Source organism: Xenopus laevis, chromosome 8S, assembly GCF_017654675.1.
Source record: "Xenopus laevis strain J_2021 chromosome 8S, Xenopus_laevis_v10.1, whole genome shotgun sequence".
Lineage (NCBI taxonomy): Eukaryota > Metazoa > Chordata > Amphibia > Anura > Pipidae > Xenopus > Xenopus laevis.
Window position 1 is genome coordinate 69,789,566 of NC_054386.1, and position 22,555 is coordinate 69,812,120.

At 37.0% G+C, this 22,555-nt stretch overlaps 1 protein-coding gene and 1 long non-coding RNA gene across 6 annotated transcripts in view; one reads left to right on the forward strand and one right to left on the reverse strand.

The window, feature by feature from the left end:
- Positions 1–22,555, reverse strand: part of LOC108700145 (protocadherin-11 X-linked) — a 901,035-nt gene that overhangs the window by 801,687 nt on the left and 76,793 nt on the right. The gene's annotated exons all lie outside the window — the stretch shown is intronic.
- On the forward strand, positions 3,084–4,609 carry LOC121397695. The gene is made up of 2 exons (XR_005963838.1): positions 3,084–3,287; positions 4,469–4,609. It is a non-coding gene; the product is annotated as an uncharacterized LOC121397695 (long non-coding RNA).

Consider the following 22,555-nt stretch of genomic DNA (forward strand, 5'->3'; position numbering starts at 1 on the left):
CAGTTCGCTCAATGTAAACAGTAATAGGAGACTGTAATAATCTGGTACCTTTTAACATACTGTTTACTTGTATTGTTTACTTGTTATCGAGAATTCCATCATCCACTATAAATATTATATACAGTTTATGAGAAGACTCCCCCCCCCCTAGGTTATCTGTTGTATTTTTATCCATGGTAGAAGAAATCTTTCCATAGACATCAACAGAAGGTGCCATTCTAGGGGAATTTGTGTAAAGTATATATATATTGCTGACTCAATAAACCACTGTCAAAGGATTTTGGAGTGCTGCAGAGTGCCACAGTCCTATTTTACTGTCCACTGTAAACAATTAATCTGTTCATTTCATGCAAACCGATGCCATGGTTATAATTATTTTGTAGCTGGACGTGTGCAGGCAAATCTGTAGTTAATTTAGTACAATGACTACCTCATTTCACTTTAAAGCTCATGCAACAACAATACTATTCTTGATAAGCAAACAAAGAAAAATAAAAGAATATTAAAATGGATATCATTGCCTAAGTTTACGTATTTTCAATAAATAAATAACAGTTTCTATGAGGACAGTTTCTGTTCTTCCCCAGTTGTTTCTTCGAGTAAAATAGGACAGAATAATCCTTGGAGATATAGCCAGCTACAATCATGAATACTTAATAAGAGTATTGTGCTCTCTTTATGACACGTTTCTTTGCTTGTTTTCTCAAATAAAAACAGGATAAATAGAAAAAGCTGAAAATATGTTATTCATAAGAGAGGATATAACCGCACACTTCCAAAACCAATGATCTTTTATAGTGTTCTTTATAGCGTCTAATATATTTATATACTGTTAACACAAAGAAACCTAACAGACCTATTGCTTGACTGTATATATGCATAATAGTCAACTACTATTACAATATTTATTTTATTGGCTGTGCTGATTTGCCTTTTCTACCGCTTCCATTTTATATGCTTCAAGGTATTTTGGGCAATAAGAGACATTAGGGGCCTGTTCCTTAATTCCTTTTAAAATACCTTTACAGGTGATGGCCTTGCTCAGAAAATGTAAATGTTGTCGTATAGCTTTATTGCTTTTAATATGTTCTTTTTTTATATATAAATAAAGTAGAATTGTTTTAAGTTTATTTAACTTTATTAACCGGAATAACTGGGGACAAAGAAAAAACGCTTATGGTTAAAATCACTTTCTATTTGCTGCTGTGTAATTGACAGTAAGTGAACGGTTCCATTAAAATGTTCATAGTCTTCCTACACAGTTCAGTATAAACACTTTCAGTTTAACCCCATTCTCAGCCCATCAATACTAAAGGATTTCTGTAAATGCATTTAGCAGCATGGCCATGCAGGCAACTCTATTAAATGCCAAAGTTACTGATGAAAGAATCTTTAAAATGTAAATTTGATTGAAATGCAAACACTTAAGAGGATCCCATGAACCCCAAATCAGTCATTAAATCACACACTGATTTGCCATCTATTCTTCTAACAATCAGCTCAAAATAGCACTTCTTGATGAAAATTGCAAACTTACACCATCATGAAATGATTTGAGGAGACCAAACACTTGTCATTCGCAGTGCATTGACTTAATTAACCTAATAGGAAACACTGCAGTAGCATAACCATGTAAAGCAGCAGCTCTGGACTATGCGGAAGAGAAAAAAATAGTGTAAATTCTAATACAAAAGACATAGGAATGGTTTCACTGAAGAGCAAATAAATAAATGGAAATCCATAAGCAGCCACAGCAAAGAAACAGGTTTAAGCTCATGAAAGGTATTGTAACTAAATTCTTTGGAGAAAAATTGAATTGAAAGAAATGTTTGACAATGAGCTAGAGGCATTATGCCGAACACACTTACACATATTGGAAAGATGTAAGTCTGACACGTTTAGTTAGTTGAAGATCTAAGGAATGCAATACACTCTCCAAGGTATGACAAAAAAGTGTGCTTTTTTTTAAAGTTAAGATATGGCATGCCAATTGCACCCTAGGTGTTTTTTGAACCACAACTCACAGCAAGATGAATAACTGTAAAGCAATCATTTCCACTGTTAAATTTTATGAAAAATGATAACCAACATTTGAGGGTTAGCTTCCATGTGTTCATGGTCTAAGGCAGCACAGCTAGAAGGGATCTGATAATAACAGGCAAAAGGGATTCAGAAAAAGAAACTTACACAGTACGTTGGCTTCTATCTTGCATAGAGAAAGCATAAAACAATGCCTACTGTGTCTATGCACTGGAAACCATTTAGAATTCTTTTAGTGATACAGTAACAAGGGAGCTTTAGGAAGAATATTGCATTCTCAAGTGGTCAAAGAAAATAAATGATACAACAAGACATTTCTCTGAAGAATACTTTGCCTTTACAAGCATACAAATTGGCCAATGTATGTAAATGAAATTGAATCCCAACAGCTTTACTTCGAAATCAGTTTTACGAGCAGCAACGATGGTTCCAACAGCTATCAAGAACTAAAGAAGTAATTTTGATCACGACTAGCTTCCCCCTCCCTCACTGGTGAGAGAGCGCTGCTGGAGAGGAGGTTTTTTTTATTAGCTATAGAGGAAACAGACCCCCCCCCCCAGTCTGAGCCCCCTGTTCCACGGACCCCCTATGACGGCGGGGGTCTGCTGCCTCTATAGTTACACCAATGGTTGGTCCCACTTACTAATGACCCAGGGATCATGTAAGGATTGTATTTGCATTCTTGTAAATTTGTTTTATCAGTTGCTACATTGGGGGCAAAATTGTTGGGACTGCAAATATACAGATGCCTCCTTATTTTTACAGTACTTACATTTCGCCTCCAACTCCTTATCATCTCCGATCCCCCTTCAGCCATTATCTCTACATAATGCCACTTAATATTGCACAGCTACTAGTGACAGATTTGTGGTCACTTCAAGATACACCTTGGTCTTTATATTTTATTGACCTTGCTCAAGATGAAGATCTCAGCAGCTGAAGTAATGAAGTCTTGAATACACTTTTAAGAACCTTTCAGCATTTTTATAGCTTATCACTATAATGATGAGCACTACTTTTTCTGTAAAGAAATGAGCTATTGTAATGCTGTTATAAATACTTGCATGTTACCTGACACTGTTATTGTCACTGCAGAAGCCTGGCAGCACTTTGAAGGGATGACTGCTCTAGATGCTGATATTGTTTTGCATGATTTTACAAATAGTTTGTAGTGCAAAAATGAAGAACAAGGAAAAGCAGTCCTGTCAGCTTTTGTAATTCTATGCATGGAAATGGCAAATGGGACGGTACAGGTGTTTATGTTACTTCAGTACACATCTTTTTTTATGGATTTTGATGTTTTCAGATTTCAGTTTAAAGGCATCCTACTACTTGGCTAATATATATATATATATATATATATATATATATATATATATATATATATATATATATATATATATATATATATATATATATATATATATATATATATATATATATATATATATATATATATATATATATATATATATATGAGCCGTCTTCACTTCCTGAAGACAGCTCATGTAGCTGAGCCAAAACGTTGAATAAACTACACTTAGGGGCACATTTACTATGGGTCGAATATCGAGGGTTAATTAACCCTCGATATTCGACCATCGAAGTAAAATCCTTCGACTTCGAATATCGAAGTCAAAGGATTTACCGCATTTACTCCGATCGAACGATTAAATCCTTCTAATGGAACGATTCGAAGGATTTTAATCCATCGATCGAACGTTTTTCCTTCGATAAGAAATTCCTTAGAAAGCTTATGAGGAAGGTCCCCATAGGCTAACATTGGTGCTTGGTAGGTTTTAGGTGGCGAAGTAGGTAGTCGAAGTTTTTTTTTTAAAGAGACAGTACTTCGACTATCGAATGGTCGAATAGTCGGACAATTTTTAGTTCGAATCGTTCGATTAGAAGTCGAAGTCGTAGTAGAAGGTCAAAGTAGCCAATTCGATGGTCGAAGTAGCCAAAAAAAAAAACTTCGAAGTTCAAAGTTTTTTTCATTCTAATCCTTCACTTGAGCTTAGTAAATGTGCCCCTTACTGTTTTTCACTTAAGACCTATGCATGCGGACTGTTTGTTACTTTGATATTATTTATGTAAATGTCCCAGCACCTAGGCATCCATTTTGTGTTCTGTGTATATATATATATATATATATATATATATATATATATATATATATATATATATATATATAGATATATATATATATATATAGATATATATATATACACACACACACACACACATATTTTCCTTTGTGGCCTTAATTCTTCTTTTTAACAAAGTACAGAAGTTACAAATAGATATCTGAAAACATCACCCAAGCGATTACACAATGGACCTACCAATCGAATTTTGTGACCTAGCCATATAAGTGGATCTTTACATAAATGGCTAACTTATCAATTAATGATTTTGTGTTTCTTTACAGGAGGTCAAGGCATTACAATGCACGAATACAGCTCTTCAGCAAGTCAATACCTTAATGCAACCGAGAAGCATAGTTGATGGGTTACAATATAAAAACAAGCACAAAGCAGTAGTTTATAAATAAAAGGAAACTTTTCAAACCACAATTCCATATATCTCCCTTCATTCTCTGGATTATACTCTTATAGTCTCAGTGATTGGTACCAATTTTCCATTACAACCAATTACCTGTATCAGACTTTATTTTGTCAAAAATCCACTATTGTATTTGGCATCTCTTGCATAAACCTGAACCAGTGATACTGAAAGAGCAGTATTAAACAAATTAATGTCAACATTCTATACACTGTTAAAGGAAAACAATAACTCCAGAATTAAAACATACCCAGCTGCTAATTTATATACTAATAAGTGACAGATTAAAGAATTTTACCAAACTGGCCTATAAAGACATAGATCTGTCCATTTATGCCATGGCATTGGTGTGTGTGTGCCCATAGTGTCTAATATGAGACAGGGGGCTGACTTTAAATGGCAGCTTTTCTATACAGCCGACTTTGTGAATGTGAAAGTGCTTTACAGATGAATTGTCTTATATGATTGTTTTTATATATACCTGCAATGATCAGAGTTTTAGTTTCCCTTTAAATACTGCAGAATATAATATTACTAATACACTCTAGCTATTATTCAAACATTATTACAAATCTACATCAAACAGGGGGGGAAACTTTAGGTCTGTTTTATTTTACATATATTTTCATTGCACTTTGTATATAAAAGGGTATGTAAATTACATTCAAAATGTATTCTAACATTGCAGTCAAGCATAAACCTGTGATAATTAGAATGCATGGATGCCTGTGTGTATATAATGCATACACGTTTGTATAGAACTAAAGAAACCATAAAGACAGCCAGTCACTGGGGAAATTTAAAAGCTAAACAAATGATCTGTTTATGAATGCAAGTCTGCACCAGCACTCCCCAGCTTCAACAAAATATCAGGTGGCCTTTGTTATGCTCAGGTGTTTAAGAAAAAAAAGAGTGTATGAAAATACTGTAATAAAAATAAAAATCATAACAACATTGCTATAGTTCGATATTGTTAACATATTTGTTCAGTTTTATTTTTGGGCTAACAATTAATTTTCCAAGACAAGTGGTTTGTTTGTTAAGAAGTACTGGTTAAAAAGCAAGCATAATATAAGATTAGGTTTTATAACCACAATATTCTTGGGCGCTTCCGACCACATTCTATAGGGATTTGGACTGATTATACCCTTGGGAGCATGTATTGTGAACTCAAACAACCACCGGCAAACATGCTGCTGAGAATATTGTGGTGATCATGGTATCTCCTGAGACACTGTTCGTTAACAACGGGATGAAAGTCTCAAGCATAAACCACTTAACTGCATTACAAAATTCATATTGTCTTTAACAATGTACTTAGAAGAAGTAGGAAGCACTAAGGGGGTATACAGTGGTGCTGAACGCAGGCAGTAGTGTCCTGTTCATTGGGGCAGTCGCAGGTCAATTCTGCTAAACAGGAAGGCAATTTACAAAGTGGGCAAATTGCACCCATTTTGTTCACTTTAAACTCTGCCTTGGAGGTATTTAATGCCTCCTCATGTGTAAAAATGTCAAAAACAACAAAAGAGATATAGCTGTCTGAATTATTTAGCAATTTCCTAAAACACAGCAGTAGATAAAACTGAGCTAGCCAATGACCCACTCTGGCATCAGTTAAAGCACCAACCCACTGCTGCAATGGAACCCGCTCACCTATATCTTCGTCTATGTCAGGTATTGCTGGGATTCGAGCCAGGGACCTTTGGGTTTCTGGCTCGATACCTTAACCATTTAGCCCCAGCCTGTTTGGCCTCTGCAGCCCCAACTCAGCTGCTGCCTAGTTGCAATCAGCCAATCAGGGCTGACTCTTCCCTATTTAAGGGCACCACTTAGAACACTCCTTGCCAGAGCATTGCATTGTTTCTCCCTAGTACTGCGGCAGCGCCCCTAACAAGGTAGTTCTAGCTCTTGTCCCTTTTCCCTTATTCCTCTTTGTCTGCCTGTCCTTGTCTTGTCTTGCTTTACCCTATCTTGTACCTTCCCAGCCTTGACCTTGATCAGACCCTTGCCTGTTATTTCCTATTCCACCTTGCCCTGACTTCACCTTGTACTGACCTTGTCTCGCCTGTTCCTGATTCTTGCTTCCTGACCTGCTCTACCTTGTACCGTCTTATTGCTTCCCTTGTCTCCCTCTGCTATCTTGCTAACCACTCCAGTCCTGTCTTGCTATCCTGCTCCAGTCTCCCTCTCTTGCTATCCTGCTCCAGTCTCCCTCTCTTGCTATCCTGCTCCAGTCTCCCTCTCTTGCTATCCTGCTCCAGTCTCCCTCTCTTGCTATCCTGCTCCAGTCTCCCTCTCCCGCTATCCTCTCTACTCTTCTTCTGCACTCTATCCCCAGTTTGATCTGATCTACGCCCGCACCGTCCTGTCCCATCCAGTCTGTTCCTGTTCTGAGTAGTCACCCTCTTCTTCCTGCCTAGTCCTGATCTGCTCTGTACCTGATCCAGACTGACTCTTGGCCCTCATCAACCTGTTCCTTCCTCCCCTATAAGTGTTCTCTAGGCACATACAGCTCCTGCCTCAAGGATTCACCCTTTCCCTATCAGTCTCCACAGCGCCCCCTACCTAATCCTTGACAGTCTAGTTGCAAAACAGTTGCCCTGGGATCTGCAACGACCATGTTATCGGGAACCTTGTTCAGCGACAGTACCTTTGAACTCACAGGTGGACCTGTGTTCACTGATGCCCTTTTGGGGCCCCGGGCTTTCTGCTGTGGAAGCCAACAAGGAAGTGCATGAGAAGTCTGAAGGCAAGGTACCGGCAGGGATAAAGAGAAGACGTAGTCAAAGTCAGGCGAAGGGTTCAAGGCAGGTGGCAGAAATCTTAGTCTAAGGTCAGGCAGGCTTGGGCACTCACAAAATGAAGGACTGGGCTTTTAAGGATGCTTTGGCACCAAGATTCGAATTTGGCGCCACTTTGTGACATCATGGCGCTCGGCGTCAGACGCCTGTGTCAAACAGGGCAGGATCCCGGAAGTGGGCGCCTGTGCATGGAGCTTCTAGGAGAAATGCGCAGGGAGGTAAGAGAGAGCCGCAATCTCCCGGCGCATTTTACAGGATCCATGTTTGATTAAACCAACACCCAGTTATTCACAATTTGATGAATGTAACTGCCCAGTCTAATTTTCTTATACACCAATACAAATACAGGATATAAGTGTGCCATCAAAATCAGTGAATATTAGATCTAGGGATGCACCAGGATTTGGCTTTTTTCAGCAGGATTCGATCGAATCCAAGTGCCTGGCCAAACAATATCTGAATTTTAAAATCAAGTGACAAAGAAGTAAACCATTTTTTAACAATGTACTGTATGTGTGTAGTTGCAGTTAACCCTTTATAGCCAGAATTTGCATATGGGTTAGGATTCTGTTCTGTATTCAGCCAAATCTTTCACAAAGGATTTGGGATTTGGTCGCATGTCAAAATAGTATATTCATTGTATCCCTAATAAGATCAAAGGTCAATGATAAATCTAAAAATAGCTAATTAGTAGTGCTGATGAATGAGAATGATCATAAACATTCTTGGTAAATTATTTACAAAATGCTAAAACACCCTTGGAACTACACATATACTTTAACATAATTTCAAGGAGTCCTCGAGTTACAAACACCTGAATTACATACAACTCACACTTACAGGCCAATCACTTACAGAGGCTATTACACTAATCTACTGTGGTTCACTTGACTTTTTATAAGCATTTACAGTAGCTTTAATAAACCCAGGTCCAGAGCATTCTGGATCACAGGTCCCATACATTTACTATGTTAAGACAAAAATCTGTCTAAATTGCATTTAATAGATAAATGTATATGTTTCAAATTAAATAAAAAATCAACTTAAGAACAAACCTACAGACCTATCTCATACGTAACCGGAAGACTTCCTGTATAGTCATAAATGCTACAGGCCTATGCATCTTCTTCATATACAACAAGACATTCTTCTTTTCAGCAGGTATGCCAAACTGAACTCTTCTGGTTTTCCCAAATCTTAAGTTTACGAAATGTAAAAAAAATTTTGGGAATATTTCTATTTGATCAGCTGCAAATGTATTATTGTGTGCAAGGTCGGCATTCTATACAATAAACCATAGATCGCTCTGTGAACTGCTCTATTTTATATTGCATTGAAGGCCTGTGTTTCCAACACTCCATAAGTCTGTACTTTTTTTTTAAAGCTTACAAGGCAATAGACACTCTGCCAGGGGGACTGAATGCTTATAATGTACCTGTTATATTTTATAGAGTAAAAAGAGCTCATTAAACACATCTGCAACAGTAAAAATTGATTTTATATGTTTACATAATTGCTACAAATGGCTCACATATAATGTAGCTGTATGTTTAGCATGGACCTGCTTTTTTTTGTGTGTGTGTGTGGGTGTGTGTGTTTTTTTTAACTTATTAAAAACATTTTCAACCAGGACAATTGAGGCATTATTTCAGTGACACAAACTCTTGTACCAGAAACATTAGGAGTGTGAATGGAAATAAATAGTTCAGCACACACTTGGTTCACAGTAGCATTGCTCTCATGGGGCATTCAGGTTAAGTAAAGCAGCTAGAAATATTAGCTGGAACACCCAGAGGCAAATAATAACAATATATATATATATATATATATTGTACATAACCAGGTTTCCACAATGGAGAAGTTAAAATTAAATCTGCCGTTTGACCTATTTCCTTTGTCAATTGCTCACTATATAACACACGAGCCATGAAAATCCTGTAAATTATATAGTTATGAATGGTGCCTAGTGATATCATCAGTTATAATCGATGATTAAAGGTGTAATTTACTGACTTGTTGAAACTTGTGTAATTATAATTATATATGGGGGAATGTAATATAGGTCATGAATGGAAAAATTGTTCACGTCGTGAATAAATGTTTTTATTGCCAACAATTTTGCCTTTGCAAACCCTTTGCCCCCATGCGACAGTAGGATGTTGATTCCAAATTTAATTGTGATAGTGTGCAGTGTATGCAATAAAACTTCTTAAAGAAAAAGTTGTTATGATTTCTCCAAAAGTTCACATCACATGCAAACCAGTCATAAGTTTGCAAAATGCAATTAAGATTTGCAATGCATGAATTTTCAAAATTCGATAGACGTTCGAGTACATTCTTAAATGAGTACATTCAAATTTATTAGAGTTCACATAACTTCGAAACTCGACCTTTGATAAATAACCCACATAGTGTACATATATTTTAATACACCGTTGAAAAGTGAAGTCCTGGTGTTACCGATCTCTACTATTAACTTGCACCTGGGCATTTTCGAAAGACAGTGTGCTGTCTGAAATCTATATATAAATACAGTATATATAGTATAGTATACATGAGAATGAGAAGATGGAAAAATAGAGAGGCAAATTGCACTCAATCTCTATCATCTCTGCTGAGAAGTAGACCATTGGTAACAAGTGACTAAACATTCCTGTAAAAGATTTGAATAAGCTGCTAAAGTTGAAAGAAACATTCTCTATGGCAGTAACTTCCTTGCATACATATTCAATACCTCCAAACTATGCAGAGAGTTGCATTGGAAATAAAGGTAATTAAACTCTGTTTCCAGTAACACTGTCTACACAGTCCTGTCAAGGTTTCAAATTGTAATGCTTCTATACACAGCCAAACAGGATAAACCTTGAAACAGCTCATGCACAACGACGACTAAATACCTGTTCTTTCTTCCAGCATTTCTTTCCATTCATATGCATGAAGCTGGCTGGATTGTTCTCAGAATGAAATGTAAATTATTTGCATTCTGCAATCTCTGGCTTTTTTTTGGCCCTTTCAAATTAAATGTTAGATCTTAATTGATATTATTCAGCAAAGAAAAGAAGAAGAAAAAAAAAAGCCTTAACATTTCCAGAATGCCTTTCTCATACTGAAGCAATGGTAAGTGAGATTTGCTTTAATAATGATTAAAATAATTTTAGATAGGATAATTTATTACGCGGATTTGTATACTTTTCAATAATGATTTTAAGCAATTTTCTGCTTTGTCATTACACTGCATAATTAGTTTTCCTATTAAAGAAACCATTCACATAGTGACCAGGGTGCCTTGGAATTAAGTCATCCATCTGTCTGAATGTGGATTACCCTAGAACATTTCTGTCAGGAAAGATGAGGAATCGAACCCTGGCCTTTGGATGCTCCTGCACTATTCTGGTGAGCCACTGGGGGGGGGGGTAGTGCTTATGCTTGACACTGCCCTGAACTGACTTTCAATAATGTTTCTTAAAACACAATTACCTTGTACTGCCTCATTAAAAACATGTGTTGTCAATCAAGGCCCTTTATAAGTCTGTGCAATATAACTTCCTGTTGCTTGATGGCTACCAAAACATTGCATTGATCCTCTGAGCTCCTGAGCCTGATCTAGCCTCTGACCTGCATGATTCCTGATTCCTGTGTCTCCTGCCTGGCTCTGTGCCCACTACCTGTTTTCCTTGCTCCTGCCCCCCTGTTCCCACCTGGTACCCAACCTGCTGCTGTGGATTTTCCTGATTCTGACCTCCGGCCTGTTTCTCAACCTTGCTTGTCTGCTGCCTGCCAGTTGACCTCAGCCTGCCTTTTCGGACTTCACCTGTCTGCCGCTGCCCTGACAATTTTGCCTGTTTCTGGACTTGCCTTTCTCAACTGCCTTATCACAGGCATGTATTTTGGACTCCTGTCTGTTTTGATTATTTTCTCATTTTCCTATTAAATCTCTTGCTTTACCATGGCTTCTGCTAATTAAAGATTTCAACAAGATTTACTGAATTCATTATGTAGGATAGGCAGGTTAAGTTCATGTCACATTAACCATGCCTTTTTTAATCCACTGAAGCTAATGAAAATTGAAAGATTGAAAGCTGAGTAAGTAAAATGTGAAGTTGTATTTTAACCTATGGCCACTGAGATATAGAACTCAAATAGAAATTAGGCAATTTAGATAGGGGCCCAAAAAGGGGCAAAATAAAAATTCAGGCTAAAGGAAAAATCATAATTGAGACATGCTTGAAGAGAAGATGCAACAGATTTTTTAGCTGGCATTAACTGTTAACAGAAAAGTTTGTACCCTAGATTTTGCAAACACTCACAAATTCTCAATGTCACCTCTATCTCTCACAATGGGCACAAAAGTGCAGGTTACTAAATGAGTGTTCTATCTACTTGACATAAAGTGATGAAACCAATTTTTAGTGATACAGAAAAAAGAAGGCAACTGAAGAGAAAATGAGGTATTTCTTCATGACTCAGCCCTGTCAGTCAACAGTATGGTTGTCTGTATATCTGTAAATTTGTGCTTTAAAAGACTTACTGCAATCTTGTATTATATCTTGTATTACATTTTGACATAATATAATGGCCTATGCTTGTACTTTAGTTTATGGGGCAAATTCACTAAAATGAGAATTTTAGCCTGCAAAAGCTTTGCCACACTTCGTCAGGTGAAAATTTGCTACCACTATGCTAATTCACTAAAATAGGAAGTTGCATTTCTGCAGCAGAACCCTGGCGAAGTTTCGCTAAGGTAAATTCATCAGCAAGAGCCTTTCATAGCGAACTTTCGCTAATGTTCGTTTCTGCCTTGTGAAACTTGGTTAGTACACTTATGTTTAGGTCAATTTGAATAGGGGAGGTATATGAAGTTTATATATATGTCTTTATTAGAGATGTTGATGCAAATACTTGAAGTGGTCATTTATTATTACAAATGTCCAAGGAAGCAAAATAAAGACAAAAGAGTTCCGCTAATGCCCTAGACATGAGCCCACTCTAAAACAAATGTGGCATGCCCCTTTAAATGGTAAAAAATAAGTTATAACAACATTTTTTAATAGTTACATCTTTTAAAGACAATCCCACTTTAAAATATGAAAGTTTTTTTTATAATTGTTATGACTTTTCAGCATACAGGATATGATGTCACTGACATAAGATTAAGGAGGATGTAGCTTCATCTTATAAACTCTTGATAAGTTCGGTAAAATGTGCACTTTAGTGAATTTGCGGAGTTTGTTTGTCAATAGGGAGCAAAACTTCTTTAGAGACAAACTCTTTCACTATGGAATTGTCTCCTACCCATGTTAGTAAATTGGCAATGTCCCTGCAGATGGTATTTCTGACATTTTCTATAGCAACGGCCACTTCGCCCTTTAATTAATCGGCCCATATGACTACCATCCCAATGACATTGTCTCTAAGCTCTGCCCAGCAATAACACAGAAGGATACAGGACATCTCAAACACAGTTAGTTTTATGGACACAAAGGTTCTTCTACTAGACTTCCTGAACTAAAATGTGAATCAAATTCTTGACTATAACATTCAACAAGATAAGTTGTGTTGCAATGACATCTTTTATTTATCAGCTACAGAAATAGATCTCTACTACATCAGTATCAGTGTAGTATAGCTGAACAAATTATGCAACACTATTCAGGATATGTTATACATCTTATTTTGTTAAGTATGTTATACAGTTACCCTAATATTCTTCTTAAACGTACTGCTTTGCTAAGCATGTGCCAAAGTGAAAGCTCTTGTGTGATTTCTGCATGTATTTCAAAACCCAGACCCATTAAAAACACCAATGAGCATAGACGCTGGGTAAAATTCTAGATGAAATGGGTGAGCTGATAACTGATATCACTGTTACTGTAGAGAATGAGAAATCTGTTTCAATGGAACTCAAACTTAAAACTACAACTACTGATCTCTGTAATGGAGTATATTATAATTTGTTAAATGGGGTCAATGGCACTTTATTTTCCTCTGTTATCTGTGCTATGTAGCAATCTGTAAGACGTGCTGGTAAATTTATTAAGAGTACAGAGAAAAGCAAAATCACTTAGAAGCCAAAGCACAATTTGTTTCAGAATGCCAGTCCTTGGGCAGAATACCAAATGACAGCACTGGTATTTTCTTTTCATGTTTTGAAGCAGTATACGTGCCAAGGTTCTATTCCCTTTATGAATGACCTCACTGTACCCTTGCTGGAATCAATGACAGTGCATGAGTAGTTCAGGTGCTTCTTCAAACAGCCACCCAAAGCTAAGTGATCCTAAAAAGCATCATATTTCATTGGATGTCTTGGGTGTATAAAACATGCATCTTTGTGGTGCATACTAATGTTACTTTGTACACTGTCTCTTTAGCTTCTAGCTGTAAGTGCAGAGACATAGAAATTACTGAATAGTTGCAATAATGAAAACCCAATTTCTCTGAATTTGTTGAGTTCAGCTGGTTTCAAACCCTAAAAATACCAGTACAACAAAGAAGAGATTACACTTGGGTTAACAACACAACAATATTAAAATTCTTTGAGGTTTCCTGAATTAGTGTACACAACTTTTAAACATGAACAGCATAATATATTTTCAATACATATACTTGGATTTGTCTACATAAAAAAAAAAATCTTTTGTAGATTAACACAGGAGATTGATTCCTACAACCACAATAATTCAAATGGACATAACCATATCAGACTGCATTGTGTATTTAAAATATATGTTCAGATCACCGAGTCAGCCTGTACCATAAACTGCCCAATAAAATACAGATCTGCATTCCTCTAAACCCTCCCCTTGTCTAGCTCATCGCCTTAGACTACAGAAGCCTCTAAAAGACAAAGTTCCTCTTTTTCTTGATTAAATCACTACATTAACCTTTGTGAAGTAAAGCTTCTGACCCCATGTGCGCATCACTACTGAGGAATCATTCTATGCTATTGTAAGAATGTATCGTAGGAAACTAGTAAGTAAGGTCATAAATAGGTCATACTTATGAAAAGGTGAACAGACCCTTTGCCACAGTCCACCAGGCCTGAATTTGTGTCAAGGCCATAAAGGCCCGGGCCTAGGGAAGCAGATATTCAGGGGTGGTATGCCGCCCAGCCGCATTTAAGTTAGCTGCGCATTCAAGCATATTCAAGCTGTCCGTATGCGCATATACATGCACGCACAAGGGGACGGGGAGGGGGATGCAAACAGGGAGGGAAAGGGAAGGGGAGAGAGATGCTGATGGGGAAGCGGAGGTGGATGTGGACCGGAAAGGGGAGTGGGACAAGGAAAGGAAGGGGAGCAGGACATAGATGAGGAAGGGAAGGGGACATGGACGAGGAAGGGGGGACATGGGTGAAGAAAGGGAGGGGACGTGGACAAAGAAGGGAAGGGGTGGGGAACATAGATGGAGAGGGAATGTATACAGGGAGGGGGAACGTAGACAGCCTAGGGTTGCCCGGTTTGTAAATCCAGCCCTGCAGTCCCCCATGGAGAGTTCTAAAATCCTGTTCAAGGGAAAATAATGGTTTCTTTTGCCTGTCGCACTTGGTCCTTACTTTAAAAAAATGCACCTTAGGATTCAAAAGCTTGGGAGCTATCTGTATCAGCAATGAAATATTCAATTTTTCACCAAAAAATTAAGCAGAGTGTATTTATTAACTACAAAGAAACAATAAAGGCAACTGGAAATAATTATAAATGCATTTTAACTGCTGGTGATTATCCCTACAGGAAGCAAATGTTTATTAGGTGAACAACAATTTTTACATAAGAAACAGTGTGAAGCCTGAATTGTTAAGTGCACATACTTTATAGTACATGTCATTGTTAAAATATTGTAATCATCATAGCTTTTAAATGAGCACAGAATTTTCCTCTTTGCTAGACAGAACAGCCAATTACCATGCAATTGTCTTCAAGTTAACCTTTAGTTACTTAGTTCAAAATGCACCTAGCCCCAGTACCACAGTCTTTTACATTTAAACCCATGTCTCGAGTGTGTTTAGAGAGTTAAGGATCACAAAGAAAAGTTCTGCCGTATTTTACAGTGAATAATATACCAAACAAACACTCATTTTTCTTCATCCATCAACTTCAATTTTATTTGAAATCAAGTAAATTGGGAGGTGGGTGCTTATCATATGTATTCCAATATGTGCACCTGGAAGCCAGACACAATTCTGTACTCAACTGTCAACCATGTGTCAGATTTTATATGTCTCAGACTAGCAGTTTGTAAATTCTTACTTCTACAGCTATTTTATGTTGGTGCCTTATTCACCTTGATGTCTATGAAAGCTGCCATGTATTTTGTGTAATTTCTAAAAAAAAAATGGACACTAAGTCATTCATTATGTATTAAACACAGATACTTACTAACTGTTGTCATCCATTTAACCAGAGGCATAACTACAGAGGAAGCAGACCCTGCAGTCACATGGGGGCTCAGGAGTGTAGAGGGCCCAGTGAGGTCCTTATTAGTAAGAAGTTTCAATACATCTGGTAGAATTGCTCAACTTTTGGGCCCCTAAATTAAATCTGCTGTGGGGCCCAATAACATGTAGTTACACCACTGCAGTTAACACCTTGTTTCAAGCTAGTAGTATGTCTTCAAATGATACAAATACCAGGAATAAATGAAGATCTAGTTAACATTCTCAGGCTGGCACAAACTGAACTGAACTAAGCGCCCCCTTTTTTTTTGTTTTAGGATAATTTTTCTTTAAAGGGGAACTCCACAAAAACATAAGCTTTTTGAAAAGTAAACACAATTTCAAGCAACTTTGCAATATACATCATTGAAAAAATATGCAGACTTTTCATGATTTTTAATGGTTTCCGACAGTTCCCTAAGATGAGCCCCCTGCTTTCTGTCTGACTACTTTGATGAGCTGGCTGACTACTGTTACTTTGTATCAACAGCCAGCTGTCCTCAGCCTGCATCCTCCAAACCCCACAATTCCCTGCACACAAGATTTCAATAAGGAAAGGAATATCACAGTGCAATGCATTTTGGGTTATGTAGTTCCTGCATGCTGTCTGTAAGCTGTGGAGAAGATGTTACAATTTGTGTTTTAGTCCCTCTTTCCCTGCCAGGATTTCAACATTTATATGTAAAGCCTTTTCAACCTTCTTAGAACTGAAGGTCTGGGGCATGTGCACCTGAACCCCCCATACTTATTGGTGAGTCTACTACCTCATAATATAGATCAGAATATTGTAAATATTAAAACATTCTCTATAGCTAAATCTCTAGAAATGTCAGTGTGTGCTTGGAATCTTGGCTATTGTTGACCTACTGATTTGGACAAGTTTTAAAATGCTGCATTCTCCAGATTTCTGAGCCCAAGATAATTGTTTGTCTTGAGTTTGTCATGAGTATCTATTATTTATGATATGACATTTGATGCCATTTTTAAACACTTTAACTGTAATATCACTAGAGAAATCGTAATTGTGCCTTAAGGATTGGATAAGCTGTCAGTTGGCCTACCCTCTCACCTTATGGATCCCTGAGGTACAGCAGAATGGAAAAGGTGATATTAGTTACTATCTCAGGTTTCACCGTGGGATAGTCATCAGTGTCAGGGCTAAAATGTCAACATATTTCAAGGCTTACAAAAGACAGTGTGATCCCACTGGTGGCCAATAAAAGGGCAACCAAGTTTGGGAGTTTTACTTTGAAAGCAGCAAGCCAGTTGTGGATAAAATTTAGTCCCTGTGTTAAATGTATAATGAAGCAATATAATACTTAATGAATCAGATGCAAGTTGGACTGGCCATACCGGGGATGACTTTGACGTAGTTGGCCAGCTTAAATATATTGCTTATATGGACAAGCAATCCCTGTTTTGTTTAAAGGGTGAGGTATTTTTAGTAGCTTACGGCACAAAATGTTTCATTGTCCTTAATATATTGATAATGGCATGTGCAGAGGACTCTTATATTTGTCTATGTGGATTTTGTAGTCACAACCTCATTGCACCCCCACCTAATCATTTTAAAAATGAGTGGTGAGCACAACTTTCCCTAGTTATAAAAAGAAACTGCTTAGTTTTTTATATGTAATTTTGGCTACTAGAAGCATGCTGTAATCTATAGTTCAACAAGAGCAGCTGGAAAGACACAGGCTGAAGATCCTTGCTCTATATAATATAACTGTGATGCCTACTTCTGTGAGGAGGTAAAATTGCAAGCACAATATATTTTTGATGACACAAAGATTGCATGTAATGGTTTCTAGCACTTTAGCTTTTCACTGTGACAATTGCCGTCATTTCATAAGATGTTTCAATCTATTGCTTAGAGGGACAAAAACCTTTTTCCACATATTTCCACATATACTGTAAATCTGTGCAGTGATATAGTTAAATTGACGGCTTAGAAAATGAGTAGCCTATACTATTTCTTGAAGTTTTTCCACAATCTGTTCTCTGAATACCTTCACTTTATGTATATTTATAAGATATTTTGGCCGTAATGTGCATGGGAAAAAGGGAATTTTTTTATTGTGGAAACTAAATATATGTTTAAAGAAGAAGGAAACCCTGTAGAAAAAAAACCCTGTATCCCCCACCCCACATACAGGGTTTCCTTCTCCTTTAATAGCGGTGCTTCAATACACACGACATGCCTTACTGTATAATACAGATTTTTTTTTCAGAAAAGGTGCACAAAATAAATAAAAAAAGGGCCAATTCATAATTTCACATGCAGAGTATAACAGATATTGTGGACTGGATGGGATGTGATAAGAAACGAGTGATCATTTGGGGACATAGGTGTGGGTTTGACCAAGGAAGGGCCCCTTCTAAATGTGCACAATGAGGGCCTTGCCTGTGACTTACAGCATATGTACAGTTTAATATGAACCATAAGCAGAGGTGTTTCAGGGTTATATCAAAATAATTACATAATTTAAACATTAATAGATTTTAAAACTTCAAAAATTATAAAAAAGGACATTTTAAACAGGTGGTCCTGTCAACATACAGATATGCTCTGTTTGTGATCTTGTAGTTTCATAAACTATTGTTGGTTGCAGGTGGGTCCAGCCTGATGTCCAGTTAGGGTAAGATTTGGGAGAATGTGCATATACTCCCCTAAATAAAGCCCATCTTGAAGGTCAGTCAGTGTGAGATACTGGGTGAAAATTAATTTACTGCTCTAGATATTCTTGAACAGTGACTAAATGAATGAAATGCCAATATTGGTGTATATTTGTAACCCTGGCATTATCCAAGAGGGATCCTGACAATATCTTGAACTAAAAAAGTCCAACAGCCACTACTGTAGTTGATATTATGCAACTGGCTTCTGGACTTGCAGCCTTGTGTCTGAACTAGTAATTAAGTCATTGCTGTATTATACAGTAGATGTGGTTTAAATAGTTCTTATTTTTTCCAGCTATATCATGCTGGTTCTGATCACCGTGAAGTCCATATTGACTAGTCAGCTAGTCACTGTCATTTTTGTCATTCATTCTCTGGTATACATGTAAAGAGAGACAACCATGCTGAAAAACTTACATGGCAACATTTGGAAGGTCGCATATCGTTCAGAAATTATACTAACTCATGCTTTTGCATTTCTGTTAGATTGTGGAGATATAGATAGAGTCTGTGGCATAACAAATGACCTTGAAATTCTAGTACAGTCCTGTGGTGACTTACTTGCCTTTTTCACACCTACTATGATTAACTAAAATGGAAATAGTCATTGCCCACTGATATCACATTGCAGTTATTATCAATACCTGGCCCAGTGGGTTATAGAATAAAATCTCTAATTTCCTTATTTTTTTAATCAGATCTTAGACCTGTTCTAGAAAATATTAACATACTTTGGCCATCATGAGATGAAAATGCATCTTTCGACACCCTCACATCATCTGTTCTGATGTAGCAGAACAGTGCGTATGTTATCATGCAGTAACAAACAGGATATTACACAGACCTTCTCGTTATTTTCCAAGCACCCTGCTGTACCATTCCTAATCCTTAAGTATTGCCAAACCTGGCAAGAATCATGGATTTCCAGAAACTAGAACTGAGGAGTGAACACATTTAAAAATACAGCTATTGTTTCATTCAAGCCTTCGTAAAAATATTTGTTTATTTAGTATGTAAATCCCTTGAAATAACGCGTTTCTAGCATTACTGCTATCTATCAAACATTTGAGTGTCCTTTGAATTAGGATGCCAATTTGTTCTGACAAAATGGTTTCCATATATCAGAATTGCGGTCAACCTCTTAAATCAAGTAAAAGTGTTGCATGGAACGGTACCAATTTGGTCATATGGGAGATTGTTTCTGGAGAAAATGAATCGTATTATGTATTTCTTTTATGGTTCTATTTTAAAGTTGATACGTGAGGGATCAAACCAGTGTGTAAAGGCGAAAGAAACATTTAATTTGCGTAATTTCATTATTTTAATTTTTTTATTAAATATATTCAATCTGCATTGTAAGCGTGTACCCATCTTTATGTAGGTTTGGAAAAAAATGCAAAAACCCAAAGTTACCCATTTGCTGTTTCTCATTGTGTTCAATGCCTGAAAATTCATACAATATGCTAAAGAATCCCTCTGAATATAATGGAGGCCAAAGAAAATTTGAGATGTTTGTGAAGTTCTGAAAATTACAGTGGGCAAAACACACAAGAATTGTATTGACACAGGCCTTAAAATTGGATTCACAACTACAAAGCATACAGGCTGACAGTTATTTCTCAAGCAACCAATAGATATGGTCATGGTTAATGGAGACCAAAACCCACCTAAAGTTAATATCCCCCTCCACTACTCTCCATTGGCCCCCTCCCTGCTTCCTCCCAGCATAGTCTTTGAATAGAAAAAGTGTCCCTAGCAGTAATGCTGACCTATCTATGCAGAGTAGAGCACCTAAGCTCATGGGAACCATATTCGGTTTCTTCGGATTTCTTCACAAAGTGACCGCGGACACAGGGGTTCTTCGCCAATGAGGCGAGTTGAGGCTGTCGCCTCAGTGGAGTATATTGGATGGGGGCTTTTAAGTCTAGGGGGGTTTCTTTCTAAAGTGATACTTTCTTTCTAAAGTGATACTGCATCAAAATATTAATACATATTAAGGGGGTTATTTGCTAAAATCTGAATTTTTCTAACTATTTTCTTAAAACCATTTCGACCAAACGCCCAGGCACAATTTTTACCAACATTTTGTGTGGGAAAAGATCAGATAAAATCGTGGAAAAAAAATCCAAATTGTACAATTTTTGCAGATTTGACACCCGAAAGCTTCAATTTTTTTTCGGCTTATTGCCTGAAAACCACAGATAAATCAATGTGTACATGAGCTCTGCAGGTTTGAGATGGAGTACTTTTTTTATTCTGACTTTTGACAGCATCAGTGTTTTAATAAATCACAAAATATTCTAGTTACTTTTTCTACCAAAAAAAATTGTTTTCCCCTTTAAAACTCCGACCAGAAAAAATTGGCATTTAGTAAATAACCCCCTAAAAGTTACCTATAGGTGATGTTGATCAGTTTTCACTAATAAGCCTGCTTTTGTAAGTATTTGTTACTTGAAGTTCCTAAACCTGACTGTTTTGCCAACCTGACTGTCCCTTTTCAACCTGTCAGCTAAAGTTTCTAATGCTAACAGACTACTGCTGCACAAATATGGCAGCCCCCACATAGAAGAACATGGGGAGTCAGATAGGTAACATAAAAGCATTAAGCAAATATTCTCATGGCAAAATTTGAAAAGCATTCAAAGACAATGCTATGATAGATGTAAAAGGCTTTAATTTTAGTGAAATTTTCACGCAAAAATCCCAAATTTATTCGTCAGCGGCAAAACGCAAATTTGCCACAAATGCATGCCTGCCGAATAAATCTGCCCATCACTATTTAATTTCTGATTCCAGTATTCCTTTTTTGGTGATACTCTGATAGAGCCACATGTATACTAGTATACTAGACAAAGTTGATCTACAAGGGTCCCTATTCTGAATTCTGCGTGTGGCCAACTTAATACAAGTAAGCAGCATTGTTAAACAGACGTAGAGCCAAAAAAATAGGATTAAATATTTTATTCCTATACAGCAAGAAATCCTTGTGTTACAATTGACCCTTATTACGTCTTTGCTGATGTGTGGGAATGGGACCTTCTCCCAACACAATACGCCATGTAAGATTCAATGCTTCATAACTTTCCACTGCATTTAAAATGAAGCCAGGTCAGTTGTGTCAGATTTTAATATCTGTGGCTGATTATCAAATAAAAGTGTCTGAGCACTTTGCATAATTAAAGAAATGCAAGAATTGCTAATCAGTAGTCTTTTTTATTAGCAGTGCCATGCTGATTTAGCACATACACTGCTGCTGATTTGCTAATGAAAATTATTTTAACAATGGAAAGACATTCACCTTTGAGCCTTTAAAGCTGCTAGTGAGTTACAAAGAATAATATGTGCATGTGTGCGGATGGGGTGTTTTGTAAGGACAGGTGGCAAATCAGTGGAGAGATCTAAAAATAATAGACAGGTAATGCATTTGCATCTCTAGAATTATGATGTCATCTAAATAAAATTAAAATATTCATGGGTTTTCCCTATATTGGGAGTATAGAAAGCAGTCCCTTTTAAAAAAACAGATAATGTAGACAGCAACTAGTTTAGTAACTGCTATCAGAGGCTGCTCTGCAAGGGAAATAGGTCTGCAGCCTGATTTACTGCTGGAAAGAAAACCAAAACATGTACCATCATGCTTCTGTTGTATTTCTTACTCATTTTGACAGGCATTGATCATTAACTGAAAAAGAGTAAATAGTGAAGTTTGTCCATGAGAAAAATGTTTCATGGGTCTGTGGGGCCATTAATTATTCAACTTCTGAAGCTAAAATGTTCAAAAGAAAATTAAGCTTACAGTTTGGTAGCAGGTATTTTATAATGTATAACTTTCATTCTTTGACAGACTGTGGGGACTCCCGATAAAGAGTCTCTCTGTAACCAGGAGGCTAGTGCTTGACAGATCTACTACTGGTAGTAAATCTTTCCTACTTGATTTGTAAGTGGCTTATCAGTCATAAACCAAAATGTCTATATTTCCAGGTCCTGTTACTTGTAAGTGGCCTTTTAACAGTGATTTGTGCCTTAAAAACCCTTTCTAATAGTA